We start from the raw sequence: 24,254 nt of genomic DNA on the forward strand, positions 1-24,254 counted from the left end.
GCTAGAACCTAGATTTCTTCCTTTTAATTCTCTTCTTGTAGTTCTTTGGGAAAATTAGTTGTTTATTTCATAGGATGAAGAGTTTATTTTTGAGAATACTTTCTGGTTTTCTTTCTCATAAATGCTACTTGATTTTATTGTGCTGTAAAGTTCACAAGCCCTTTCATGGCCAGTGTTGTGTTTTTTCTTCACAGTACTTCTGTGAAATAAGTAAGTTAGGTGCTCTTAATAATTTTTGGTTTTGTTTTTCACTGATGAGGGAGTTGAGACCCAGAGAGAGGTGACTTGTTCAGAGTCACCTAGTGAGTCAAAGGTGGGGTTAGAATGAGAACTTAGGAACAAGAAGGCCCTTTCATTTTTAAGTTTCTGATTATCACTGGGAACATTGTCACATCTTGCATATCTTACCAACCCTGGATATTATTGCTCTGTACAACTTTTGCCATTCTGACAAGAGAAAAGTATCTCATTGTTTTAATTTTTATCTCCCTAATTACTAGTGAAGTTAAATTTTTAAAATGTTTATTGATCACTTGTAGTTGTTCTGTGAATTTTGTATCATTTATTGCACATTTTATGCTGGGTTCTTTTTCTCTTACCAGTTTTGGGGGGAGACTCTTCGTATGTTAAGGGTATTAATCATTTGATATATGTGCTGCAAATATTTTTGGTGTTTTACTTATGAAACTTGGCACTTCCCTAGAGCACCAAAGAGAATAGTCCTTTATACTGGGATAACTATTAAAAAATAGCTTACTACTACCACTGTTAACACTACCACTTAACATTTATTTTCTTTGTTTTCCAAGCTTTCATATTCTTTATGTCTCTTGTCCTTTCAAGAACTTCCTAGGGGGGAGGGGCCTTGTAATTAAAATAAGATGGATTGAACATATACATATATACATCTTAATCCCTTTAAAAACTTCTTTGAATTGGAACAAAACTGGTACTAACTCACAAGGGCTAAGAGAATAGGAGAGGAGATAACAATAAGGGAGAGAGAACAACATTTTGGAAGATGGAAAAGAGGCACAAGTGGTGAATGATTGAGCAGATTACAGAAAGCAGAAAATGGAGGCTACAGAGGGATGTAAATGTGAAGCCATTTTCTGGTACAGATTCTAGAAATAGGTGTTGAAAGTTCTCAATATCTTGAATGTTAGGATGAGAAGTGGAGCTGAAAACAGAAGGATTAGCTCAAAGGTTAAATAAGGAACAGCAAAACTCCCAGATCTTTTTTCTATTTCAGCAGAACATTGGAGGTCTATTCTCTGGAGAAATAAAATCAGGGAGGCCCTGGACTGGGGATACCAGACTTCACTGAGAGCATTCATTCAGAGGTGCTATTCTAAAATCAGGGATTAAGTGAAGGTCTCCATCCAATTATTAGCTCCCAGATATAGGTAGTCGGGTATATTCTCCTCAGGTAGGAGATTGAAGGAATTCTCTCTGGGAAACTGACCCACAGAGATTTGAGGCCTCTCCCAATACAGAAATTGCCATGACATTTTCTGTTACTACAGTGAAGCCTAGCAGTTAAAATGCCCTACCGCTCACTCATACAACGTATCTCTGTGTTCCTTACTCTTAAATATGAAAGAGGCAAAGATTACCTGATATTTGAGAAAAACCTCTAACATGAATAACAGAAACTAAAACAGACAAAAGGAGCCCACCCCTCAAAAAGCGAGAGACTAGACAAGGGAGAAGAGCAAGGTAGAGAGAAGAAGAACATGTGCATATAAGAGAGACAACTTAGGGAGCAAAAGAAAATTTGCAAAAAACTCAGATCAGAAAAGATACTGCCTCATTGAAACAAGAGTAGGTTCCTATAAAAAAAGGAACAGTCAGAAAACAAGAAAGAACTTTTGGACACTTAAAAATATAATACCAGAAATAAAGAAAGTAGAATGAGAACAAGGAAGTAAAAAGTAGGAGAGGAAAGAAATAAATTAGAGGATTAATTTAAGATTTTTTTAAATTTAAAAGCTATTTAAATTTAAGAAGATTAATTTAATTATTCTTAGATGATTTCCTTCTCTCCAGTTTCTCTAGTTTCTTCCCTTCAGATTTTTGAATTTTCTAATAGTCAGATGTTGGGTCATGGAATGACGGCAACCATCAAAGAAATAATATAATTTCCTACAACGTAAGTACATGTGTGTTTAGATTGAAAACCCTATCAACTGCTCAGTACACTCAATGAAAAAAAGGAACACATCACCATAAAACTTCAGAACACTTAGGTAGAATGAAAATATCATAAAAGCTTCCCGAGAGAATTAAGAGGTCATTTACAAAAGCATTAGACTTCTCAAAACAATATTGGAAGCTAAAAGAATGTGGAGGAATTGCCTTATATTCTGAGGGGAAATTATTTCTAAGCAATAATTCTATACCCAGTCAAAACTAACAATCAAATATGAGAGTGGAGGAAAAAGATATTTTCAGATATGCAGTATCTCATAAGATTTATCTCCCACATATGCTATTTGAGAAAACTTGGTAGTTTCGTCTACCAAAATGAGGTAGAAAAGAAAGAGGAAGGCATAAATCCAGGAAACAGAAGAATCCAACATAGGAGAGAAAAGTGAGTAGAAATCCCAAAATGGTGATTACAGTGTATTCTAAGACCATGGTATGGCTGTACCCTAATATTAATTTAGCTAAAAATTGTGATCTAACTGTGTTGATGGAAGGGTAGGGTAGTGTAGTATGGTTGTATGTTGTGTGATGGTGCTGGTATAAAAGAGTAAACCCTCATCACAGGAAGACAATGAAAGTGACTAAAATTAACAAAATTAAAAAAATGCCGGTATAAGTATGGTTTTTGGAAATAAAGAAATACTAGGAGAAAGAGCTAAAAGTTGAAAGTGATTGCCTTTGGGAAACAGAAATCAGGGATAAGATAGGGTATTTCTGCTTTTTTGTTACAAGCCTTACAGTATTGGGTTTGATTTGTAAAACTATCTGTTAACTTTGATCAAAAATAAAACTAAGCCAGATGTGGTGGCACGCACCTGTCATCCCAGCTACTCAGGAGGCTGAGGCAGGAGGATTTGAACCCAGGAGTTCAAGTCCAGCCTGAGCAACATAGCAAGACCCTGTCTCTAAAAAAATAAAATAAAATAAGATTAAATTATAAATAATTATTATACTCCCCTCCCCAAAAGCATATGAAGTAAAGGGTAATAATCATACATGGAAATAAGGCCCAGAGAGTTAGGGGCCAGAGGTTTTAGAATGAATAACTAGAGAAGCTGAGACTCCAGCTCTGGCTCTCTGATTCTCACCAAAGCCTTTTCTGCTGCAACCTGCTTTGGAGTGCTCATTGGTGATGTTCATATGAGTGAAAACCTGTGGTCTCAGCAGAAGACTGTCAATATTTTTTATATTGGCTCTTACAGCCTCTGCATTTGGGACACTGCAAAGCACCTGACATAGCAAATGAAAATCCTAATGACCCCAGTTCCTGAGTAGCTAATGCTGGGGGAATAAATTATCATAAAATTGCTTTCCAAAATGCCAGCTCTGCAGCCGTGTCCATTTTGTTTTGATGGGCTAGGGATAGCTCTTTTATAGGAATTGCGTGAAGTCATACTCTTTGCAATTTAAAAATCAACTGTTGGCCTCTGACAAAATACCTGTGATAAGAGAGAGAAGTCACAGCCTGAACTTGAAAGTCAGAGAACTTCAATGCAAGCTATTACTCTACTACTTTCTTTGTTTTTTCATCCTTTTAGCCAAGTAGGAGTTCTTCTCTAAGCTGTAGTTTCAACTTCCTTGAGAATTCCCTCCTTGATACCTTTATTGAACTCTACAGTTCCCAAATTTCCTGTGCCCCATGTAGTCCTTTGGGTCACTTCTGTAAATGATTTATCACTCATCTATCATGTATGAAAATTTTATTCTAAGTGAGAAATCCCATTGTCTAGTGCTGGAGAATCATACTTTGTCCTCATGTACCAGCTACAAGCTTCGAGTCCAGAGTGAGGGCCTCAGGATGAGTCAATATCCTAGTGGTTTACGTCAAATACCAGGTTGCCCCCTTCCCCACTGTTATTACCATTAAAGCATTCTTGTCCACAGGCATTGGCTACAAGCTCCCTAGGTTTTCTTTCCTTACCAGTGAAGATACTCTGTGGTTGTTTTATCCAGGTAAAGACTAATTTCCTGGTTCTAAAGATGAAATTAAGAGCAACCAACTGCCCCACCCTCCCCCACCATCTCCACAAATGTCATGACCAGATATGACCAATGTCATGACCACATGTGAGCAAAACAAGAACAGAGTTTTATTTTTAATTTCCTGCCACCCTGAGCTCAGTGGAATGAATAAGGCCCTCAGCTTAGTCAGGTGCCCATGATGAGAGGGTGGGTAGGGGTAAGTTGTGTCTCAGCTCCCTTGTCCCTTAAGAACAGTCTCTTCAGAGAGTTCCACAGGTGTTGCAACAACAGTATAAACAATACTGTAATATGTATGTATGTCCTGTTATTCAGGCTTCTTTGGAGAGGGGGCCAAAGAGCTATTTTTATGGGGCTAACTGGATGTGATTGTGGCTCTTACTAAGAGTAATCAACACTCACAGGCTAGGTTTCATATGTAGAACAATCTACCAATCCTTTCAAATTATAAGACTAAAATCAGGCATATTAAAATAATAGCATATGTATTTCCTGATACTACTATACCATAATAAAATTTTGTCAGCTCACTTATAACTTAGAACCTCCTGGTTTCCACCAATGTAAGAGACAGTCTTCTAAACCAAAGGACCTTGTTATATATAAGGTAGTATGTTAGGAGGTCCCAGGCCCTTGGAAATGGTTTCCTAGAAACCATTATCAATAATGTTTTTTTCAGTTGATTATTTCAGTTATCTTTGGGTCCTTGGACAGATGTTTGACAGTGGTATGAAATAATATATAACTCCATCTCTTTTTTTTTTAAGGGCTTGACACCTGATAAGAGAGGACACAACCATTGGGCAGGGTATGTAGGGAAGAACTTTGGTGTTTTGAATTTATAAAGGGGCTAAGTTTCTTTTTAGACAGGGTATCCTTTGGTGACAGGCCTGATCATCCTTTTCATTTAAGGATTATGATTTCAGTGAGACATTTTGAGATGACTGCTAAAAAAACTAGGTCAAATCAGCTATGATTTATAAAATGTACCATTAATGAGGCAATGAGAAAGTTAGTTCCGTCTTTTTGCGTCCTGAAATTTTAAAGAGGTTAATTACAGGAAGGCCTTCAAACCATATATGTTCCTTTGTCTTGGAAACAGTCCCACTTTTGCATAAGATGCTTTCCACATGACTACATCTAGTTATATAGTATTCAATACCAGCATTTATTACTTGTGTTATTTTGTTTTATATCTGAAGGTATATAAAGCTGGCTTCAAAATAAAATTTAAATTATAATTTCAACAGGTGAATATGATATTCTGCACTTACTGATCTGTGATTAACACAATGGTATTGCTTCAAAAATCTATGCTGTGGTCCTTGTGCCACTCTCCACCTTGTTCATTGTGTTCCAGCCACACTCATCATCTCTCCGTTACTCTGAGACCATGTCAAGTTCTTTTCTGCCTCAGTGCCTTTGCCCATGCTGTTCTTGTTCTTAAAATGTTTGCCTGCTCCTCCCTCCAGTATGTCTAACTACCCTTCTGTTATGGCTTGTTTAAATGTTGCTGCCTTGGAATATCCTTTCTTGGCTTGCTATTCTTGAGCAAATCTTTTTGTGTCTTTATGAGCATCTCTCACAAATTGTAATTATGGAATGTATTAGTTTGTCCCACTTGCCCTTCATCTCTTTCCTCCTCTAGAGTGTAAACTCTGTGAGGACAGGGGCAGTGGCTGAGTGGTGCACCGTTGCATTCTCAGTGCCTAATACACCTAATGTCTGACACGTAGCACAAACTCATAACAAAAATTTGTTAAAGGCCTGAATGAATGAAGGAACCTCTTAAATTTTTTTTTCATAGATGCTTCCCAGGGAGCATCCCAGGAGAATCAGGTGAAAGCTGCATCCTGTTGGTTGTGAGTCATAAGGCCAGACCCACCCAGATTCAAGGGGAGGAGAATTAGGCTCTACCTTTTGATAGGGATGTGGCAAGATCACATTTTGGAAGAATGTGTGGGATGGGAGATGTTATTGGGCCATCTTTGGAAAATACTGCCTGTTACAACAAGAGATTATTCCTAGCTAGGTACTGGATATCTTCCCTAGGAAATGGATATAGCCTTATCACATACCTGTGTAATACTCTTTGATATCTCTAGATAGATCCCCCTGGTCTGTGAAGAGTTAGGGGTTCAGATCCTAGTTCTTTCATATATTAGGGATAGAAAAAGAAAACCTATCAAAAAATGAAGGAGGTTTCTTCATTCATTCAGGCTTTCAGCAAATATGTTTTGAGTACTACTATGTGCCGAGACTTGGACACTGTGTTAGGCACTGAGAATGTAGTAGTAGACTGGACAGCCTTTGCTCCTGCACCCAAAGCACCCAGTCAGTAAGTAAATCACTGCCACCTGCCACTCCTTTTTTATAGGCATTTCCTTTTGAGTTGTGACCTGTGCTGAAAGGAATGGCTCCAAATCTCCTACTTCTGTAATTGACTCTAACATGAATGGCATATGCTTCCTATCTTATGTTGAAAAGCTATAGTATCTACCTTCATGTTAAAAAACACTTATGGTCATATCAGGTGTTTCACAAAAGTAATTGGTATTCTTGAGCCAAAGCCAAAGTTGTACAGTGTAACAGGTACTTCTGAGTTGTTGTTTTTCATTGACCAGAAGTATTTATTGAGGTTCAGAAGTATTTATTTCTGATGTTAGGAGTATACCTTCAGAGAATTAATGGGCAAGCACAATCTACCATGACATATATAAGGCTTCTCCATCCCCCAATAAACAGTTGCCCTTCAATGGTTGGTAATATAGGATCTTTTTCTGTTGGATTTAGAAATCTATGAATTGGAAAAGTAAAAAGAGCAATAGCCTCTAGCAATCAGATAATCTGGGTTCTAGACTAGCTGTGTGAGGGGAGTGGCCACGGAGATTGGGATGGGGGGAAATTGTTTACTACTCAGTTATTTTTTTAAAAAATTATGTAGACTCAGTGGCCTCAAGAGTGCCTTACAGCTGTAAATTTTCTGTGACTACATGCTCTTGCCCACTAAAAGCTCCCATAGCAATTTGCATTTAAAAAATTTATTAGTATTGTTATAATTATGTGTTTCATATCTATGTTCCCCACTAGACAATAAAGTCCATAAGGGCAGGAATCATGTCTGTTTTGTTCATTGCTACTTCTGTATGATTCAGCATAGTGACAGGCACATAGAAGGCACATTTTTGGATGAATGAATGACGGATTTTCTACCATGCAGATATTCTTTAAAGTACCAAAAGCCCATTGATTAACTTATAGACTCCATAGACATTTACTGCTAGGCACTGAGTTAGAAGTGAATTGCTCATGATCTCTATCCTGGAGGCACTCAAAATCTATTAGAAGAGATGGACATGACAAAAAAATCATACTAGAAGTTTGTGTGAAGTCTGCAGAAGCCTAGAGAAGGGGATGAGGAATCTCTGTTTAAAAGTAAAGCTTAGGCCGGGCGCGGTGGCTCACGCCTGTAATCCTAGCACTCAGGGAGGCCGAGGCAGGCGGATTGTTTGAGCTCAGGAGTTCGAGACCAGCCTGAGCAAGAGCGAGACCCCGTCTCTACTAAAAATAGAAAAGAAATTATACGGACAGCTAAAAACATATATATATATATATATATATATATATATATATATATATATATATATATATATATATAAAATTAGCCGGGCATGGTGGTACATGCCTGTAGTCCCAGCTACTCGGGAGGCTGAGGCAGGAGGATTGCTCGAGCCCAGGAGTGTGAGGTTGCTGTGAGCTAGGCTGACGCCACGGCACTCACTCTAGCCCGGGCAACAGAGTGAGACTCTGTCTCAAAAAAAAAAAAGTAAAGCTTAATTGGGCTTAGAGTTTGAAGCATATTTGTTGGATTTATTGGATTACAGCACTCAATTCCAGCAGTAATTTCAAAGTTGAAAATTACTTAAATTTATCCTGTCATAATATAGGAATGGAGGGCAATAATCTCAAGGATATTCTTTTTGAGATAAGTGTGCCTATCAATCTCAGCTTATCAGACACTTTCTCAACGATTTCTCTCATTTAATTCTTTTGACAATCCAGTAAGGTAATTAGTATTATTCTCCATTTTACAGATGAAGGAATTGGATCAGAGAGGTTAAATAACTTTCTTGAGGTAACACAGCTGATAATGGACAGAGCCAGGACACATTTAGGTCTTTGGACTATAAGTTCAGAGCCCTTTGCATTGTTTTATAGATTCATTTTATAGAGCTCTCAGATATTTCCCCAAAGGGCCAGAATTCTTAATGCTTTTGAGGAATTTTCTAAGATTCTGATTCTTAAGACCCTACAACTCAGCCAAAGGGCCATCTCTTTCGGGACACTTTTCCTGTAAAAAGTGATTTCCTCTGCCGCATTTCTTCTATGACACTTTATTTATATTCTTCTTAATCAGGACATATTCATTGAGCCCCTGTATTAAGCTCAGAGGATTTTAAAATTTATATATTTTGAGTGATTATAGTTTTTCATACTGTCACTAGAATTTTTTTGTTGATTAAATAGATTGTGAATGGTATTTTTTCCTTTTTAAATTAACTAGTAGATAGTTGTTTCGTTGGTTTATAAGAAGTGATGTGTTCATTGTTGATGTTTTAGTTATCCCTTCCTGGAATGATTGTGTTAATAAAGAAATTTTAGGCAGCATAAATAGGCCAGAGGGAGCTATTTTGGGGAAGTGCAAATTGTGGTACCTGTTTATCACATCTGGAGGTGGTGGTGGGAAGCCACTGACAGGTTAAGTACCTTTCCTTACTGTTGCTTTATTTTATTTTATTTTATTTTTTTTTATTTCAGCTCATCATGGGGGTACATAAGTTCAGGTCATATACATTGTCCTTGTACTGCCCATCCCCCCGAGTCAGAATCCCAAGCGCGTCCGTTCTCATTCTCCAGAGAGTGCGCCTGGCACTCATCATGTATTCATACCTCCATCCCCTCCCCCCCCCACCTCCCCGGGTCTGCACCTTCAAGCATGACCATTCCCCAGAGGGTGCGCAACGCACTCGTCATGTAGGCATACACCCATCCCCTCCCCCCACCCCCCCATCCCAGTCTGATATCCAATTGGTATCCTTCCCCGATGTACATTTAGGTGATGATCAGGGCAACCAGTTTTCTGGTGAGTACATGTGATGCTTGTTTTTCCATTCTTTGGATACTTCACTTAGTATAATGGGTTCCAGCTCTCTCCAGGAGAACCAAAGAGATGTCGTATCATCGTTATTTCTTATAGCTGAGTAGTACTCCATGGTATACATATACCACAGTTTACTAATCCATTCGTGGATTGATGGGCACTTGGGTTGTTTCCACATCTTTGCGATTGTGAATTGTGCTGCTATAAACATTCGGGTACAGGTGTCTTTGTTAAAGAATGACTTTTGTTCTTCTGGGTATATGCCCAATAATGGGATTGCTGGATCAAATGGTAGGTCTACTTGAATCTGTTTAAGGTATCTCCATATTGCTTTCCATAGGGGTTGCACTAGTTTGCATTCCCACCAGCAGTGTATGAGTGTTCCTGTCTCTCCGCATCCACGCCAACATGTGTTGTTTTGGGATTTTTTGATAAAGGCCATTCTCACCGGAGTTAAGTGGTATCTCATTGTGGTTTTGATTTGCATTTCCCTGATGGTTAGGGATGTTGAGCATTTTTTGATACGTTTTTTTGGCCATTCTTATGTCTTCTTTTGAAAAATTTCTATTCATGTCCTTTGCCCATTTTTTGATAGGATTGTTTGATTTTTTCTTGCTGATTTTCCTGAGTTCTAAATAGATTCTTGTTATCAGTCTTTTATCTGATGTGTAGTATGCGAAAATTTTTTCCCATTCTGTAGGCTGTCTGAAAAAATATGGAACGCTTCACGAATTTGCGTGTCATCCTTGCACAGGGGCCATGCTAATCTTCTCTGTATCGTTCCAATTTTAGTATATGTGCTGCCGAAGCGAGCACCTTACTGTTGCTTTAAAAGGACACCATTCCCCTTCCACTTTGTGGGCTTGTATTAATCTTTCTTTGATAAGGATCTTCACCTTACTAGACTCTTGTGCAGACCAAATGTAGCAGCATGCAGGAAGTTATTTTGGACATATAAAGTGCTGTGCAGACAGGAGTATGGGTTTGTTTTTTGTTCCCTCAGAAAAACAAGTTATTGCTCTTTTTAAACCAGTTAAAGCACAGTTTTTTCCCCCAAACAATATGCCCTTTCTTACTTTTGGCAACATAGACTTCAATTAGAGTTTCTCAACTAAGCATCACATTCAGTTTCACTTTTTCCCCCCAAAGGCAGTTGTATTATGCCAGATAGTTGCATATATTTCATTTAACTGTCATAACAACTCTGAGAGAATGGTGTTACTACCTCAGTTTTAAAGATGAGTAAGCCAAGGGCCAGCAAGTTCAAATAACTTAGCCAAAATAGTAAGTTGCAGATTTGAATTCACGTATTCTGGGTTTATTTCTTGTTATACCTATTAATCAGGACAGGCGGAATTATGCCATAGTAACAAATTGACTCCAACATTTCAGTGGTTTAATATAATGAAAATTTGTTGGATTCTTGCTCATACATTCCAGTGCAGGTCAGGTGACTCTCGAGGGCGATTGTCTTCAGGATATGATGAATAGGGTATTTAGGCTGCTTTAGTCTCCTAATGCCACCATCTCAGCTCAGGTCTTCCAGGGTGTCTTTGCTGAAGAGAGAGACAGCTGAAGGGTCATATAACAGCTTTTAAATACTTTTACCTGCACCTCCATGTCACCTCCATTAGCATAACATTGGCCAAAACTGGTTACATGGCACTGCCTAATAGCAAGAAGTCTGGGAACTGTGGGGGAGCTTATGAATAGTTAGTGAATATTGAATATCTCTGCCAGACTACTTCACAACAGATGCTTCCTTAGGGAGATTATTTTTACATAGTACACGTTTCCTTCTAGCTAACGTTGGGGTAGTTTGCTAACATGTCTGGATCACATTTTATACTGAGTGCCTTGAGATGAGGAATTAGATTAATAAATGAGCCTATTTTTCAATTCAGTTCAATTAAACATTATTGAATACCTGCCATTCCAGGTCTTGTTTTCTTTCCAATACCTCTAGCCTCTATCCTTCTATCTCTCTCACTCTTTCTATCTATATTATATGTAAATAATAATAACTATATAGTACTAGATTTTAAGTTCCTTCAGGTCAGTATAGAATAGTGGTTTAAAGCATACGGAATTCTGGGCCTGCAACTTCCTAGCTCTCTGACCTTGGACAAGTTGGGTTTTTTTTTTTTGTAACAGCTTTATTGTATGGCATATAATTCATATGCCATAAAAATATAACTTTATCTACCCCTTTAAAGTACACAATTCAGTGTTTTTTAGTAGATTCACAGACGTCTGTAAATATGACCTCTGTCTAATTTTAGAACATTTTTATTACCCCCAAAGAAACCTTGTACCTATTATAGTCACTTGTCATTCTGCCCTCCTCCTAGTCTCTGGCAACCGCCAGTCTACTTTCTTTCTCTATGGATTTGCCTATTCTGGACTTGGGAAAGTTATTTAACCTTTCTGTGCCCTAGTTTTCTCATCAAGAAAGTAAGGATAATAATGCCTACTCATCAGGTTGTTAAGTGTGGTACAGGAGCAGGAAAAGAGTTAATTTAAAGGGCTTAGAATTGTGCCTACCACAAGGTAAATGATATGTGTTTGTTTTTATGTTTTTAGTATGTTCAACATTATCATGATCATTATTTAATTCCATATATAGCATCTAGCTTAGGGCTGGACACATGGTAGGCACATTCATCCAATTTGCTAAGGCTTCTACTATGTGCCAGGCACTGTTTTAGGGGATCGCAAATATGGATTAAAATACTGTCCTTGTTCTCAAGCTGTTCACAATCTCATGGCAGAGACAAATATATAAGGAGTACATAAATATGCTAACATATATCTCTAGTACATTATATGTATATATGAGACATAAAGAGATATATAAGGGATTGATGCTATAGTAGAAATAAATACAGTGTGATATGGGAGCAGGAAGGAAAAAGGGATTTACAGAATTACTGAAATGTGCGTCTCATGTATCTTATTTAATTCTCAGGCTAATCCTGTGAGGGTGGGGATTCTTAGTCACATTATTACAGATGAGGAAACTAAGATACACTAAATAACTTGCCCAACATCACGTAAATAATAAGTAGTAAATCCTACAAAGCAAAAACTATGTTTTTGGCTAAATGAGCTTAAGGTTGATTACATATTTTGAAAAATTCCACTATACTGGAGCCTATTGCTACCTTTACCTGAGGGAGGAAAAAACCTGAGGATTGAGAAGGCCCAAGATGTGGCCTCAGCTCTGGGCTGGATGGGCTCTGCCCCATTTGGCTTTATCCTTTGTCCATGTCTCCTGACTGGTACCTCTCCTTTTCTGGGCCACGAGGCTCCTTTGTGTGGGCAGGAACCTTGGGACCTGAATGGAGGGTTTGTGCAGAGCTTCCTGTGAATGAGAAGTGTTCCTATGATTAGCCATGACCTCCTAGCATTCATCATCTGGCTTCAACTTTCCCATCCCCACTTTGAGGTTCCACTAGATCTGGTGGTTACAGAGCAGCTTCCATTTAATCCAGCAGTTTGGTTCTCATTACATTAGGCATTATCTGTACCCACTTTGGGCTCACCTCATGAATGGACTGGAACTGTGGTTATTTTCCACAGACTGTCAAAGCTGGGAGGGCCTATAACCCCTGCTCATTTCACAGAGGAAGAAAGCTGAGACCAATAAAGGGAAAGTGCTTACAAAGATCCCACAGATTCTGTGGCAGAGGAGAGACCAGGATTCTATTGCCTTGATTCCACTCCAGTTTTTCTCCCTGCCAGGCTCTGCTACCTCCTATTTTCCTACTTACATAAGATCATAGGCTCTTAGAGGGCAGAGAGCATGACTTATGTGCCTTTTTATCCCTCAGAGAGCCTAAGTTATTAGGTATGCCTAATAACCTTCTCAGGCTTGTTAAATCTGGTTTTACATAATGGTATGTGTTGCCTAGTTGAAAGAGCTGGGTAGACCTGCATGGGAATCTTGGCTAGGAATCGATGGAGCCAGGGTTTCAACTCACATATTCCAAGTACAACTTGTCCAGTCTTTCTCATATGCTATAACTGGATTGGTGTGATTTTGACAGGGGAGAAACAATCCAGACAGAGCCAGGCTCCACAGTTAGCTGCACTTGGAGAGAAGCAACTAGAGTGATGTGACTAGAGTACAGGTGAAGAGAAGTGAGGGGAAGGCAGTGAGAAATGCTGGAGGAAAAAGGTGAAAAAAGTTCAGAGCTAAAAAGGACAGATCACTTTAATGTGGGCTTTTTAGGGAAAGCCTCCTGGTTGGGAGCCTTGAGCTGGGCCTGAAGGACGGTTAGGATTTGAATTTATAGGAATGGCACAAGATTTGTGGAAGAAAGTGAGGACATACTTCTCTTCCTCTTTACACAAAATTAGAAGGCCAAGGAATAGAGTGCTGGAGAGTAGAGTTTGGGGGTAGGTTTTTAAAAGCCTAGAATCTAAATTTGGGGATTTAATTTTTATTTCCATTAATACCACTGTGGATGTGCTCCCTTTGTAAAGATGCATTGTGGGGAGCCTGAACAGCAGCTGGGTAATGAAGTCTCTGCCTTTTTACCCTTTACAAATTGGGGCTTTGTTTTAGATATTTCACTTTGATGAACTTAATGTATGCAGCTTTGGCTATTCTTGAGCAGCCTTAAAGGTCCATGACTTGTCATAATTTCCCATTTCCAGGGTGGGCATTTGAAAAACATTGGTAGATGGGAGTGATTTATTTAGCTAAGAAATGCCTCCCACTTACAGTCCGTGGCATTTGTAAATGTGGGGATTCATAAGCCATCCCTGGAGATTGTTCACAGATGATAAGGTTTTTAACAGATTCCCTTCCTACACGGATTGTACTGAAGTCCTCAATCAGCGGAGTCCTGAGTTCTCATTCCAGCTCTGCTCCTTGACTTGCCTGTGTGATCATGGATAAGCTTATTTCCCTCTGTGGTCCTTAGTTTTTGCGTCCATAGTAATAATGATGCTGGACTGGATAATCTCTAAAGTCCTCTAAAGTCTCTTCTGGTTCTGATATTTTAGGACTCAGTACATGGAACACAGATCAGCCTTTTCTTGACACTCTTCATGTACATAGCTCATAATGCCATAAAACATAATTATATCAGTGACCGTACACAAAATGGCTTATTCAATGTATGTACATGAAATAAGTTCCCATTGGTGATCATACTACACTCGCTTTTTGAGTACTTGTCTTCTGTCCTTTTTTTTTTTTTTTTTTTTGAGACAGTGTTGCTCTGTCGCCACTGGTAGAGTGCAGTGGCATCATCATAGCTCTCTGCAACCTCAAACTCCTGGGCTCAAGTGATCCTCCTGCTTCGGTCTCCCAAGTAGCTGGGACTATAGGTGTGCACCACTACACTTGGCTAGTTTTCCTGTTTTTCTTAGATATGGGGTCTCACTCTTGCTCAGGCTGATCTGGAACTCCTGACCTCAAACAATCCTTCCCGCCTCAGTCTCCCAGAGGGCTAGGATTATAGGCCTGAGCTACTGTGCCTGGCCTATCTTATCCTTTTTATGTCCCCTGCTGCCTTCATGTTCTGGCTGTCCTCCTGTCATCCTATAAAGCAGGCCACAGATCCAAAGACACCACTAGTAGTATCAAGGGAAAAAACAAACTCCCAAAAAACCCCAAAACCCAACCATACACAGGCAGCTGCTTCAATTTAAATTGGCCCTCCCAGCTACAGATTATCAATTCTTGGATAGGCAGCCTGCAAGACGAGGAGGATGCCTGGCTATTTTGTTCCAACTTGGTGCATAAACCCCAAGCCTCACCTTTTCTGTCATTTGCAAATGTATAGCTTGCATTTCTGCTTTTGCTTTCATCAGTATTAAAGATGTATGGAAGGAGGTTAGAAATGCAAAAGAGAGAAATACGAGGAACTAGATTTAGAGAAATGTTTAAGACAACTGTCTTTGGATGCTTTTTTCCTTCTGTTTTTTACTGAATAGTAAGGTACTCAATAAAAGGTAGCCCAGACACTGGGCTATGTGCTTTACTTTTCATTTAACTCTTACATCAGCTGTAAAAGTGGTATTATCACCATTTGAAAGAGATGAATACATTAAGACCCAAACAGCTTAAGTAATGTGCCCATGATCACACAGTTATTAATAATATGTGATGGAGCCATGATTTGAATTCAACAGTATTGAATTCAATACTGTTGAGTTCACCTAATAAGTTATAGAAGAAGAAGGTGCTACCTGAGAAAGATGGGAAATATCAATGTGAGCTATGTTTTAATGGGGAGAGTTTTGTTGTGGGCTTTTTTTTTTTTGAGGGTTGTTAAGTATAATTGTTAAGTGTGATTTTTAAAAAAATTACATAATCTTACAGCCACGTTTTGTTTTAAGTAGGAATATAACTCTGAAATGTTTATATATATATAATATATGTGAAACTTCATGAATTTACCATTTAATGTATTTGTGTTTTCAATGCCTAGCTTACTATTAGTACTCAGTAAATATTTATTGAGTGAATAGATTTGGGGTCTGAGTCTGAAAGTGCAGGGATACTGTTTCATTATTATATATTACATGAAATACATAATCTATAATATGTATTATTATATTAATGTAGTGTGCTATAGAGGGCTAAAGATGGGGACCTTTAAAGAATATCTAGTCTTAGTGTATCCTCTGCTTCTAACGATGGGGGAACTGGGGCCCAGAAAGCTGAAGTGACTTTTCTTTTTTTCGTCTTTTACCTCAATCTTTCTACAGGAAGTGACTTTTCTAGTAAGTTGTAGAGGAAAACTAGAATCCACTGCTCCTGGCAACACTAGTGATTCTCTGAAATAGACTTTTAGTATTTTCATGGTATTTCATCAACACAGATAAAACACACAGAGAAAATATTGTTGAAAGTATTTTGAATCACTGTCTTCTTTAAAGATAAAGTAAGGATATGGAGATTTTTTTCTCTCTTCATTTCTATAGGTCTTGTGTACCAAGGTTTGATTTGAATAGGTCCAGTAGGTTGAACCTAATTTTTGATCATATTTTCTCTACAGTGCACATTTAGCAGAGCTTTTTCCCTCAAAGGCCCAGTTGGAAGTAGTGCCCTTTATTTCTGATGTATAATTTACCTCTTCTTCCTGGTGTTTGAGGCTTGTTGGTCTTGATAAATGCCTGTTTTCTGTGCGCCACCTATAGTTAACATAGAGCCCTGGTGTGAAACTGCTTAGAAAGTGGTGAGTGAGAGTGCATGTGAGAGAGAGCAGGTGGGTCAGTGGCCTTTAACTCCTTTGGTTAACCCATTAACCCAGAGAGCTTGTGTAGTCACATTGAATCTATAAGTGTCAGTGCCAGAAGGGAAAGCTGATGTGAAAAGGGTCCTTTGGTCTTGGTTCTCTGCTGAAAGGAATGGATATCAAACAGAGTCTCATAATAGAGAAAGGATTGGAATCAGACAGTTCTGTATTTGACTCCAGGCTCAGTCATTTATTAGCCATGTGACCCTAGACAGGTTCCTTAGTCTGAACCCCAGTTCTCCCAAAATGGTGTTAATAAAACCAAGTACCTCACACGGGGATTATATTCTTTTCTAGATACCTGCTGGCTTGTTGTCTTTCCTTCTTAAGGTCTTTTCTCAGGTAGCACCTTTTTGGTGAGGGTTTCCTTACTATCCTCTTAAAAATTGTAACTTCTGTCTTGGCACTCCCTGTGTCCTTACCCTGCTTTATTTTTTTCCCATACTACTAATTGCCCTTCTTTTTTGCTGTTTGTTAATTGTCTTCCTCCCCGCTCATGACAACAACACAATAAAATAATAATAGTAACAGCTAGTTCTTACACGTTGGGCACTGTTCTAAGCACTTTATGTGTGTTAACTATTAATAATTTAATCTTTATGGAAACCCTGTTAGTACTATTATTATCCCCATTTTACAGATGAAGAAACTGAGGCATGAAGAAGTTAAGTGATTTTAAAAAAAATACGGGCCGGGCGTCGTGGCTCACGCCTGTAATCCTAGCACTCTGGGAGGCTGAGGCGGGCGGATCGTTGGAGCTCAGGAGTTCGAGACCAGCCTGAGCAAGAGCGAACCCCATCTCTACTAAAAATAGAAAGAAATTATATGGACAGCTAAAATATATATAGAAAAAATTAGCCGGGCATGGTGGTACATGCCTGTAGTCCCAGCTACTCGGGAGGCTGAGGCAGAAGGATCGCTTGAGCCCAGGAGTTTGAGGTTGCTGTGAGCTAGGCTGATGCCACGGCACTCATTCTAGTGTGTGCAACAGAGTGAAACTTTGTCTCAAAAAACAAAACAAAACAAAACGAAACAAAAAAACGTAAATTACTTATCCACAACATTCATGCATATTGTAACATATGACAAGATTTCCTTCTTTTTAAGGCTGAATAATATTCCATTGTATGTGTGTGTATACCACATATTCTTTATCCGTTCATCTATCAATGGACATTTAGGTTGCTTCCACCTCTTGGCTATTGTGAATAGTGTTGCAGTGAACATGGGTGTGCAAATATCTCCTCAAGATCCTGTTTTCACTTCTTTGTGGGATTCTGGGTCATATGGTAATTATATATATTTTTATTTCAAAATATTAAGGGGGTACACATGTTTTTGTTACATGGATAAGCTTTTATATTTTTAATATTTTGAGGAACCTCCATATTGTTTTCCATAGCAGCCACACTATTTTACATTCCCACCAACTTTTCACAGGGATTCCAATTTCTCTGTATCCTCACGGACACTTGTTATTTTACCAACTTTTCACAGGGATTCCAATTTTTCTGTATCCTCACGGACACTTGTTATTTTCTGGTTTTCTTTTTTTTTTTTTAAATAGTGGCCATCCTAATGAGTATAAGGTGGTATCTCAGTGTGGTTTAGGTTTGTGTTTCCCTGATTAGTGAGGTTGAACATCGTTTATATGCTTGTCGGCCATTTGTATATCTTCTTTGGAGAAATGTCTCTTTATCCATCTTCAAATTGGCTTATTGGTAAAGCTCCATGTTTTCAGTAAGTGCTTTTGATGGAGGGTGATTTTTTTTTTTTTTTTTTTGAGACAGAGTCTCACTTTGTTGCCTGGGCTAGAGTGAGTGCCGTGGCGTCAGCCTAGCTCATAGCAACCTCAAACTCCTCGGCTTAAGTGACCCTACTGCCTCAGCTTCCCGAGTAGCTGGGACTACAGGCATGTGCCACCATGCCTGGTTAATTTTTTCTATATATATTTTTTAGTTGGCCAGATAATTTCTTTCTATTTTTAGTAGAGATGGGGTCTCGCTCTTGCTCAGGCTGGTCTCAAACTCCTGACCTCGAGAGATCCACCTGCCTCGGACTCCCAGAGTGCTAGGATTACAGGCGTGAGCCACTGTGCCTGGCCCTGGAGGGTGATTTTGATGGAGGGTGTTGGTGAGTGGGCCAGCAGTAGTGATAGAGAGGGTGGAGGCTTGGATAACTCAAGCTGTATTATTCTCAGTTGGGTTATTCTTGGCTTCACATATTCTCCAGCTTGACTTTTTGTTATGTCTATGCCATTAAGCCTCAAATTAGACAAGTGCTTCCCTGGGGAGTCTTTACTGTAGAGTCCTGAAATTGCCTGCTCTTCCATTTCCTGAGCCTTTAGCTCAGGATAGAATCTATTTCCTTTTTCATCAAGAATGCTTCCTCAGTGTTGGTGCTGCTGAGCAGGAAGCTCTTGTTGCTCCCATCTTCCATTTTTTCCCAGCTTTTCTTCAGCTTCATCACAATAAAACTCTTTCTGGTTCTCTGCCCAAGCCTACAGCCCAGAATGTTCTGGGGATTCTGCATCAAACAAGGGTAGTTCTGCCAGGTTTTTCTGAGCCCTTCTATCCTGAGACAAAAGACTTGGCCTGGTGTTCAGAGTGTCAACTGTTTGGAATGCAGTAGTTCCTGATTCAGAGCCTTATAATTCTCACTGCAAGGGCTCAGTAGTCTTTGAACTAACCAGTAAGCAAAGGAGATCTGTTATGCTTTTGGTAGAAGAGCAGCCTCACTACCACTCTTCTAGGTGGGAGTCTGGAGGTATGAGGTCCAGTTCTGGGTTTGTTACTAACTTGTTCTGTGACTTTGAATGAGTCCCTTGGTCTCTGTTTTCTCAGCTGCAAAATGAAGGGCTTGAATTAAATGATTGTTGAGGTCCTACCAAGCTCTGACATTGTTTGGTTCAATTCAGTTAATCAAACTGTGTGCTTGTATGCTTGGCTCTGTATTAGCCAGTGGGGAACTCCATAGGTTAACAAGATAGCTTCTGCTTTCAGAGCTCATGGTCCAGGAGGGAAGCAGTCACATAAAGTACTAGGTCTTCTAACTTAGTGGGTCTAGAATAGGCCTATCACCAAGTGTGTTTGGAACAGAGTACAATGATTAGTTTTAGGGGGAAAAATCTGCAAAACTTCACATAGGAGGTAGTGTTTGAGCTATTGGTCCTGGTGATGACCTCTGTTCTGTTGTTCTTCCTTCTCCCTATGAGTCCCAAGTCTGTTCCCTTAAACTCTGCCACAGTTTTCATGGTAAATCATGTTCTTCCTTAAAAAGGCTGGGGTGCAGTGGCTCACGCCTATAACCCTAGCACTCTGGGAGGCCAGGGTAGGAGGATCGCTTGAGGTCAGGAGTTTGAGACCAGCCTGAGCAAGAGCAAGACCCTGTCTCTACTAAAAATAGGAAAAAAAAAAAAATTAGCCAGTCAACTAAAAATAGAAAAAAAAAATTAGCCGGGCATGGTGGCTCGTGTCTCCAGCTACTCAGGAGGCTGAGGCAGGAAGATCACTTGAGCCCAGGAGTTTGAGGTTGCTGTGAGCTAGGCTGACGTCCCGGCATTCATTCTAGCCTGGGCAACAAAATGAGACTCTGTCTCAAAACAAAGAAACAAAAGAAACAACAAAAAACCCCCAAAACCTATAAAAAGACCCTAAAAACTAAAAACACATACACACAATTATAGAGATCCTCCCTTCTCTGAACTCCTGTAATATTTGTTTAAGTATGCAAGATACCTATAAAATTTATTTAGCTCTTACTATCTTGCCTTTCTTTCATTATTTGGACTATGAGTTCAAACTATTTCTCTCAGTTTGTCTGCCATCAAGACTTTAAGCTCTGAGTGTTTGGGTCTCATGTTTGTTTAAATTATTAGCTTCATAAGGGCAAACAATATATCTTATTCTCTCATCATCTATGCCTCCTTCAAGTTATTTACATAAGGAATAATCTAAAGCAAGAATGTCATTAAATATGAGTTTATTTATTTTAAACCAAGTCTCTTTCTCTGATATGAATGTTATATTTGCTTGTTTTTTTAGGATGTGCTATTTATGTTGTTATGTGATTGATTTATAATGTGTGACAACCTTTTTTGTCAGTCTTGATTCTTTCTTGTCTCAACTATCTTCTTGGCTCTAAGAAATATAGTGAACATTATTATATGATGGAAAGAATACTGGGCTTGGAGTGTGAGGAGTCAGGGTAAAGTTTGGGCAAGTTGCTTCTCTTATTTTAGGCTTTTCTCGTCATAAAGTAGAGGCTAATCTCAGCCTCTGATTCCCCACTGAGACTGTGGAAATGCTTTGGGAAGTCAAAAAGTAATCTTTTTATTTCTTTGGCTTTTAGCATTTTTAATTTAACAAACATTCAGAAAGGAACAAGGAGTGAACAAAGGTGGATGGAGAAAGGAATTTGGGAAAATAAATTTTGGACTTGCCACCTTATGGTGGTCAGTCTGGAGACTTGGCTTACCTTGTAAAGATCGTTTCTATGACATCTTTCTGAGTATAGCTGGGGTAAAAGATTTGCACCCTACATGTGAGATGAGGTTAGAGAGAGGGTCAGTGTTCTACTCGCAATTATCATTTTTTATGTAACAACAACAACAACAGTATGGTACAGAAGAAATAGGGAACTTGAGTTTAAATCCCTGGTCTGTTACTTAGAGGGTATATGCATCCTTGAGCATCTGACATAATGTTGCTGAATGCTCAGTTTTGTCATGAGTAAAAACAGAGTAAATATCTCAAATAATTATTCAGTTCAATTTAACAAAAATTTATGGGAGTCTTCTCTGTGCCAGCTGGATTCTGAGATTGCAGGAGTGAAAGGACAGTCTTCCAGGACATGTCAGTCCTGTGGGCAGAATTGTGCCATGTAAGAGTGTGAAATAGAAGCCATGCAAGAGCATCCCTAACGATGAGTGTTATATAATCATGCAGGCATCCACCATGGATGACCAAACATTAAGTCTGCTTCCCACTATAATGGTATTACCGTAAGTAACTTCCCATCATATGTCTTTCTGTTTGTGATCCTGTCCTCTCCATGGGCCATTTTTTCATCTCCTATCAGCCTTTAACCTCCTTGTGTGCCCTGCTGTCTGGAGTATGGGGGATGTGTGTGTGTGTGTGTGTGTGTGTGTTCCTTGTCAGTACCTGGTCTCTGAAGGCTCAGGATTATTATAAGGAGTAAATATAATAGTATCAGTGAGATCAACTGGGATTCACATCTGACATACAGTAGGCAGGGACTAATAGGAGCTTTCATTATCCATGACCTGTGTCTCTGAGTTAGAGAACAGGGGAACCTCTCATATTATCTGCTACATTCTGGGTATTGTTCTAGCATTAGGGGTATAACAAAACAGATGAAAATCTCTGTCACCATGGAGCTTACATTTTTGGGGGAAGACACACAATTAACCGATAAAAAATAAAATATTAAGTACAATAGATAGGTGGGATAGAAGAAAAATAAAGCAAGGAAGAAAGAACTATAATGTTGAGGGTGAAGGTTTGACCTTTTAGATAGGGAGCCAAGGAAGGTCTCACTGAGAAGGTGACTTTTAATTAGGACCTGAAATAAGTAAGTGAACTGGAAGAAGAGCATTCCAGGCAGAGGCAACAAGTGCCAAAGCCCTGAGCCCAGACCTGGTATGTTTCAAGGAATAGCAGGGGGACAGGATGGCTGAAGTGGAGTAAATGGGGGCTTTGGGGAAGAGCATGAGAGTAATAGAAGTCAGAAGTTTGAGATGAGAGCAGATCTTGTTGGGTCTTCTAGATCTTAGTAAAGAATTGGCTTTTCTACTGAGTGAAGTGGGAAGTCATTGAGGATTTTGATCAGAGGAGTGACCTGATCTGATCTATGTTTGAATCACTCCGACTGTTGTGTAGACAATAGACAGAAGGAGTAAATGCAAAATCAGGGAGACCAGTTAGGAGGCAGTTGCATTAATTCTTGTGAGAGATGATGGTGACTTAGATTAGCATGATAGAAGTGAGGGTAGTAAGAATTGATTGAATTCTGGATATATTTTAGAGTTAGAATTGAAAATGATTTGCTGATGGACTAGTTGTGAGATATAAGAAAAAGACAAGTCAGGAATGACACCAAAACTTTGACCTGTGCTATTGAAAGCATCGAGTTGCAATTCATTGAACCTGGGAGGACTTCAGGAGAAACAGATTTCAGGAGGGTTAGAGGTGATAAATATAAAATTATAGATGGTATTTAGTCATGAGATTATATGAAGTGACCTTGAGAATGCATGGAGATAGAAAAGAAAAGAGACCCAAGATTTGAACCCAGCTTGAGAAGGACCTGCCAGAATGACAGGGAGAAAAACAAAAGCAACAAACCAAAACCCCGGTAAATATAGTGTCTGGAAGCCAAGTGAAGATAGTGTTTAAAAGAGAGGAGAGAATGATCAAGTGGGTCAAATGCTGCTGACTTGGCAAGGAAGGTGAGGGCTGAAAATTGACTACTAGTTTTAGCATGGTGGAGGTCATTGGTGACTTTGATAAGAACATAGTGGTGGAGTGGTGGGAATGAAGATCTGATTGCAGTGAGTTCAAAGGAATGGGAGGAAAAATGAGAGAAGGCAAATATAGTACCAAATAGCTCTTTCTAGAAGCTTTGCCAGAAAGGGAAGGAGAAATGAAGTAGTAGCTGGCATGTTAGGAATCAAGAAAGGGTGTTTAATTTGTTTCTTTTATGTATTTATTTTTAGATGAGACAAGTAACCGTATGTTAATATGAATAATCCTTCAGAGAAGGGGAATCCTGATAATGCATAAGAAAGAGGGAAGAAATGACTGGAGTAGTATCTTTTATTTGGTGAGGGGTTGGAATCTAGTGTATCACTGGAAGGTTGGACATGAACTATTATCCATGGTAGTAGAGAAGTTACAGTATGTGGGCACAGATTCAGTTTGGTAGATAAATATGGTGGAAGTTCATGAAAGTTCTCTTCTCGATGATTAATTTTATTTATTTATTTTTTTGAGACAGAGTCTTGCTTTGTTGCCCGGGCTAGAGTGAGTGCCGTGGCATCAGCCTAGCTCACAGCAACCTCAAACTCCTGGGCTTAAGCGATCCTACTGCCTCAGCCTCCCCAGTAGCTGGGACTACAGGCATGCGCCACCATGCCCGGCTAATTTTTTTCTATATATATTTTTTAGTTGGCCAGATAATTTCTTTCTATTTTTAGTAGAGACGGGGTCTCGCTCTTGCTGAGGCTGGTCTCGAACTCCTGACCTCGAGTGATCCACCCGCCTCGGCCTCCCACAGTGCTAGGATTATGGGCGTGAGCCACCGTGCCCAGCCGATTAATTTTATTTAGACAAATAAGAAGCAGAATCACTAGTTAAGAGTGAGATGAGGAACAGAGAAAGCATGAAATAGTTAGGAAAGTGAATGGACACTAGGTAAATATAGAATGATTATCAGGTTGTATTTAGAGCCCACATGAAAATAGTGATTACAAGTTTAAACTTTAACTTTAGTAAGCATAGTTGTGTGTATTTCCTTCTCCCAAGACCTCTACCAATGTAGGTAGAGAGTAGATGGTGAATTGGATTTAACCAGGGTTGTGTTTTAACCAAACTGGTGTTAACATAAGTGAGAGAGGGGCAAAGGAGTGA

The 24,254-nt window shown here is 39.2% G+C and overlaps 1 protein-coding gene and 1 non-coding gene across 3 annotated transcripts in view; one reads left to right on the top strand and one right to left on the bottom strand.

Moving 5' to 3' along the window:
* Positions 1-24,254, top strand: part of FAM168A (family with sequence similarity 168 member A) — a 177,446-nt gene that overhangs the window by 65,792 nt on the left and 87,400 nt on the right. The window lies entirely within an intron of this gene.
* Positions 10,059-10,165, bottom strand: LOC123643034. The gene has a single exon (XR_006736611.1). It is a non-coding gene; the product is annotated as a U6 spliceosomal RNA (small nuclear RNA).

This window comes from Lemur catta, chromosome 7 (assembly GCF_020740605.2).
Source record: "Lemur catta isolate mLemCat1 chromosome 7, mLemCat1.pri, whole genome shotgun sequence".
Classification (NCBI taxonomy): Eukaryota; Metazoa; Chordata; class Mammalia; order Primates; family Lemuridae; genus Lemur; species Lemur catta.